Here is a 6,000-nt window from a genome sequence, read left to right on the forward strand (position 1 = left end):
GGATTGTACCCTTTAGTTTATATTTCCTCTCTTCATTCTTTCTACCAAAATGTATCACTTCACATTTTTATGCATTAAATTTCATCTGCCACGTGTCCGCCCATTCCACCAGCCTGTCTATGTCCTCTTGAAGTCTATCACTATCCTCCTAGCTGTTCATTATACTTCCAAGTTTTGTCTCATCTGCAAATTTTGAAATTGTGCCCTGTACACCCACATCCAAGTCACTAATATATAAATATATATCGAGAAAAGCAGTGGTCCTAGAACCAACCCCTGGGAAACTCCACTGTATACCTTCCTCCAGTCCAAAAAACAACCGTTCACCACTACTCTGTTTCCTGTCACGTAGCCAATTTTGTATCCATGCTGCCACTGTCCCTTTTATACCATGGGCTTCAACTTTGCCGGCAAGCCTATTATGTGGCACTTTGTCAAACGCCTTTTGAAAATCCATGTACACCACGCAACCAACCACATTGCCCTCATCAACCCTCTGTTACCTCATTTAAAAACTCAATCAAGTTGGTTAAACACAATTTGCCTTTAACAAATCTATGCTGGCTTTCCTTAATTAATCCACACTTGTCCAAGTGACTGTTAATTTTGTCCCGATTTATTGTTTGTATAATTTTCCCCACTACCGGAGGTCAAACTGACTGGCCTGTAGTTGCTGGGTTTATCCTTACACCCTTTTTTGAACAAGGGTGTAACATTTGCAATTCTCCAGTCCTCTGGCACCACCCCCATATTTAAGGAGGATTGGAAGATTATGGCCAGTACCTCCGCAGTTTCTAAAAGCCTCCCCACTTCTGAGGTTAAACTGACTGGCCTGTAGTTGCTGGGTTTACCTTTACACCCTTTAAGTACAATCTAGAAATCCCATTCATCCTCACTGATGCTACCAAATGTGGCCAATTTCTGCTCGAGCACAGAGCACCTCTGCTCCAGCGTCACAATTTTATGACACTTAGTGCAAATGTACTACCCTTGGATACACTGAGGAACTGGTAGGCTAGATAGACAGAAACTATTTCCGCTGGTTGGGGAGTCTAGGACTACGGGACATACCCTAAAGATTAGAACCAGATCGTTCAGGAGTGAAGTTAGGAAACACTTCTATACGCAAAGGGAGGTTGAAGTTTGGAACTCTCTTCCGCAAACGGCAATTGATGCTCGGTCAATTGTTAATCCTAAATCGGAGATTGAAAGAACACAAGAACTAGGAAGCAGGAGTAGACCATAAGGCCCTTTGAGCCTACTCCTCCATTTCAACAAGATCATGGCTGAACTTCTACATTAACTCCACTTTCCCGCCCGATCACCATATCCCTGGGCTCCCTTAGTGCCCAAAAATCTATCAATCTCGGTCTTGAATATACTCATCGACTGAACATCCACGGCTCTCTGGGGTAGAGAATTCCAAAGATTCACAGCCAAGTGAAAACATTTCTCATCTCCGACCCCTTAGCCTAAGACCCCTAGTTCTAGACTCTCTAGCCAGGGGAAAACAGCCTCTCAGCATCTATCCTATCAAGCCTAAGAATTTGATATGTCTCAATGAGATCGCCTCTCATTCTTCTAAACTCCAGAGAATATAGGCCCATTCTACTCAATCTCTCATAAGACAAGCCCCTCATCCCAGGAATCAGTCTAGTGAACCTTTGTTGTACCCCACTAAGGCAAGTATATCCTTCTTTAGGTAAGGAGACCAAAACTGGACACAGTACTCCAGGTGTGGTGTCACCAAGGCCCTGTATAATTGCAGCAAGACTTCCTTACTCTTATACGCCAACTCCCTTCCAATAAAGGCCAACATACCATTTTCCTTCCTAATTGCTTGCTGTACCTGTATGTTAACTTTGCGATGTGTACAAGGACACCGAAATCCCTCTGAATACCAACATTTACTAGTCTCTCACCTTTTTAAAAAAAATAAATATAGATTTATGTTAACCAAAGGTATTAAGGGATATGGGGGGAAAAGGCGTGTATATGGAGTTAGGTCACAGATCAGCCATGATCTCACTGAATGACAGGAACCTAGGAACAGGAGTAGGCCTGTTCTATGATTCATCATGGCCCACATATCACATGCCAAACACATCATGAGGTTTCCCTGCACTGCTCTCCCTTTGCGTCTAACTTAACAATAGTAGGTAGTGTTAGACTGAACTCCCACTAGTACCAACCAGCTCTTACTCACCGTACACAAGTATTAATTTTCCTGCCCAACACAACATCATGGCTGAACTCCTACAAGAGAGAATTGTCGGAGAACGGATAATCACAGCTCTTTCATAAAGTATTACCTATTTCTACCTCAAAACAGCTCAGTTAAGGCATCACAAATATAAATTGCTGCAACTAAAATGAAGTAAAGAAAATAAAATATATAAACTGTCACTACTTGTGACCCAATCACTCCCGCTGAAGTTAGACTGTATAATAGCAGAAAAGTTTAAGATTCAACTCTTGCTACAGAGGTTCAAATTTATACCGCCTTAACTTACACAATAGCTCAACTGCCAAGGAAAAAGACTGCCAGGGAACAGCTAATCACAGCTCTTTAGTAACCAATAACTTAATAAACGAACTTGCATTTATACAGCACCTTTCATGGTCTCAGAATGCCCTAAAGTGCTTCACAACCAATGAAGTACTTTAAGTGTAGTCACTGCTGTAATGTAGGTAGATACAGAAGCATCGCGATGAGATAAATGACCAGAAAATTTGATTTTAGTGGTATTGCTTTCAGGATAAATGTTGGCCAGGAGAACCCACCTGCTGCTCTTCATATGGTGGCATGGGATCGTTTACATCCACCTGAGGGGGTAGTCTTGACCTTGGTATAATATATGCCAGCCGAAAGTCGACAGCACTGCACTAAAGCACCAGCTTAGGTTTAAGATAATTGGCAAAAAAGCCAGGGGATGGGGAGATGGGACGCGCTGCCTGAAAGGGTGGGGGGGAAGCAGATTCAATAGTAACTTTCCAAAGGGAATTGGATACATAGTTAAAAAGGAAACATTGTTAGGGCTATGGGGAAAGAGCAGAGGAGTGGGACCAATTGGTAGTTCTTTCAGAGAGCTGGCACAGCCACGATGGGCCAAATGGCCTTCTTCTATGCTGTATATGATTCTAAATAATTCCAGTTTACAAAACATCAAAGCAAGTTACATACTTCATGCTGGAAGCAAAGTTCTTACACTACATGCCCCTCTATTCCTTCCTTGAACCTTTAACATTTCTCAGGCACATTGATGACTTTATTTTAAAGTTATACACACAGACACATGCATATCTATTTAAGGATCTAGGATTTTATGACTTAATTAGGAGCGCATATTTAAACAGAGTTAATCATCATAACAACAAAGCAACTTTAAATACCCCCTCCAGCTAATCAAATCATGACACTAATCGAAGGGGAGCTGGGATATTCTGTGTCCTGGACAATATTTCTCCCTCAACCAACATCATTAAAACAGATTATCTGCCCAATAGAATCTGGTCATTACTGTGCACAAATTGGCTACCATGTTTCCCCACATTACAACAGCAACTGCACCCTAAAGGTACTTCATTGGCTGTAAAGCTCTTTGGAACGTCCTGGGGTCATGAATGGCACTATTTCTTTCTAAAGAGTTTATCACCAGTGTATTCCATTTGCGCCATTTTATGGTTTAAGACGCCCTCACCCCTACCACACCACAGATTGCTACATCACTAAAAAGTTACAGCTTTCAACTTTAACCCACTTTAAAATGTCTTTACTTCCCAATTGTTACATGCTCAGGCCAAGGAATTTCTTCTCACAGAGGGTCGTGAATCTTTGGAATTCTTTACCCCAGAGAGCTGTGGAAGCTGAGTCATTGAATATATTCAAGGCTGAGATAAACAGATTTTTGAATAACAGGGGAGTCGAGGGTTAAGGGGAGCGGGCAGGAAAGTGGAGTTGAGGCCAAAATCGGATCAGCCATGATCTCATTAAATGGTGGAGCAGGCTCGAGGGGCCGAATGGCCTGCTCCTGCTCCTAATTCTTATGTTCTATGTTCTAAGATGGCAACTGTTGCTGCAACCGGGTGGGTGGGGGTGGCAAGCAGATATGCAAGAATGGCAGTTCTGATGAACAGATCAGTCAGCATCTGTGGAGAGAATGTAAACTCAGCTGTCTGCTCTACAGATGTTGACTCGCCTGTGAAGCACTTTCAGCATTTTCCTGTTTCTTGTTTCACATTTCCAGTTTTTTTTGCTTTCTGTTCAGAACATTAGCACGCTGGGCTTCTCTGCTTGGCCAAAGGTAACTAGGCATAATGTAGCTGATCTGACAATCAAGGAGGTGGGTAAAACAGGGAGGCTACACCTAAGGTGTCCAACCTGGATAACTAGTGGAAGGGCAGCTAGCTGTGCCTGCTGAAGCTCAGTTGGCCTGAGCGGAGGTGGGGGGGGATGAGACAGATTGCATGGTCAACCTGAGAAATAGAAAAAAGATTTCACAGCTTTCTTTTTAAAAAAATTGACAATATCAAGTTTCACCATCACTGAGCCACTCACTAGTCATTAAGCTACAACACCTTTGGATTTTGTTCACAGACACAAAAGATTTGGGTATGGTAAAAAAAACGCAGAGAAACATTTTAGCTTTAAGAAACACTCGTAATATTCTGACATTCATTGTCATTTAGCAGACCTGTAGATGCCTTCACAACTGTATAGTATGCGATTTGACTGCAATTTTAATAGTATTACAGCCCAGCACAAGATCTGATTTTTAAAAAAGACAAGTATTTTGGGCGTCGCATTTCGATCTACTTCGTCTTCGTGTTCGATATATTTCAAACACAGCAAATCCAAACGAACAAATCGTCGAGGAGCAAATATTTAACATACACACAAACAAAGCACGCATTGTGTCCACTGATATTTTATAAACACACGCAAATTACAAAGGAATTGTTTCTGTAAACAGGACAAGTGTTACACAAAAAAGAAAAGGCAATCAATCAGTCATTGAGGAGGGGGTGAGAAATGCCGTGTTCAGCGGTTTCAATGAATCCGAGCCACGGTCTAAAGCAGTCAGCTAAAACTGACCCCCCCCAAAAAAAAGTTTATAAAAAACGACTGCGCACCCCTGAAGGAAGGAGGAGGAAGGGCCACAGGCCAGACTCCTGCACCACCCAAACAACACAAGACAGTTTTCAGCAGAGTAGTTGGGAGTTTGGAATTTTTTCCCCAATATTGCTGGAGGGGGTCAAGCGGCCTGGGTGGGTGGTGAGGGTCAGGCGGCCTAGCAGAGGTGGTCAAGCGGTCTGGGTGGGGGGGGTGAGGGTCAGGCGGCCTGGCAGAGGGGGTCAAGCGGCCTGGGTGGGGGGTAAGGGTCAAGCGGCCTGGCGGGGGAAAGCGATGGGCTCGAGCCTGTTCCACCACCAACTCCAAACAAATGGGGAGAAGGAGGGAGGAGCTGAATATATTTACACCAGACTTGCCTCTCTCTCTGATAAATCCGCAGCTCCCTCTTACCTGTCACTAGAAGCTCTGGGCACCGGCACTGCACTGTAAATAATAAACAGACGGCGAACCGGGCCACATGAGGGTGGAGGTGACACCGCACTGTCCCCTCCGCCGCCCCACACCTGCCAATCACCCGGGGAGGGTGGCCCCGCCCCGTTCCTCACGGCGATATCGGATTGGTTGATACTTCAGACCCCACCCACGCGCGCCAGTCAATCACCCGGGGAGGCTGGCCCCTCCCGCCCCGTTCCTCACGGCGATATCGGATTGGTTGATACTTCAGACCCCACCCACGCGCGCCTGTCAATCACCCGGGGAGGCTGGCCCTCCCCGCCCCGTTCCTCACGGCGATATCGGATTGGTTGGATAGCAAAATACTGCAGATGTTGGAAATCCGAAATAACAACAGAAAATGCTGGAAAAACTCAGCAAGTCAGGCAACATCCGTGGAGAGAAATTTGAGTTGACGTTTCGGGTTTGACCCT

At 44.5% G+C, this 6,000-nt stretch overlaps 1 protein-coding gene across 1 annotated transcript in view; it reads right to left on the bottom strand.

Moving 5' to 3' along the window:
• LOC147115522 (E3 ubiquitin-protein ligase RNF13-like) overlaps window positions 1-5,652 on the bottom strand; it is a 317,497-nt gene extending 311,845 nt beyond the window's left edge. Inside the window, exon 1 of the mRNA XM_085989823.1 lies at window positions 5,525-5,652. The gene's annotated coding sequence lies outside the window, so the exon portion shown is untranslated. The remainder of the gene's footprint in view (window positions 1-5,524) is intronic.
• Between the last annotated feature and the right edge of the window lie 348 nt (window positions 5,653-6,000).

The sequence above is a fragment of the Somniosus microcephalus genome, chromosome 6 (genome assembly GCF_052327205.1).
Source record: "Somniosus microcephalus isolate GS21.2 chromosome 6, FLI_Smic_1.0, whole genome shotgun sequence".
Lineage (NCBI taxonomy): Eukaryota > Metazoa > Chordata > Chondrichthyes > Squaliformes > Somniosidae > Somniosus > Somniosus microcephalus.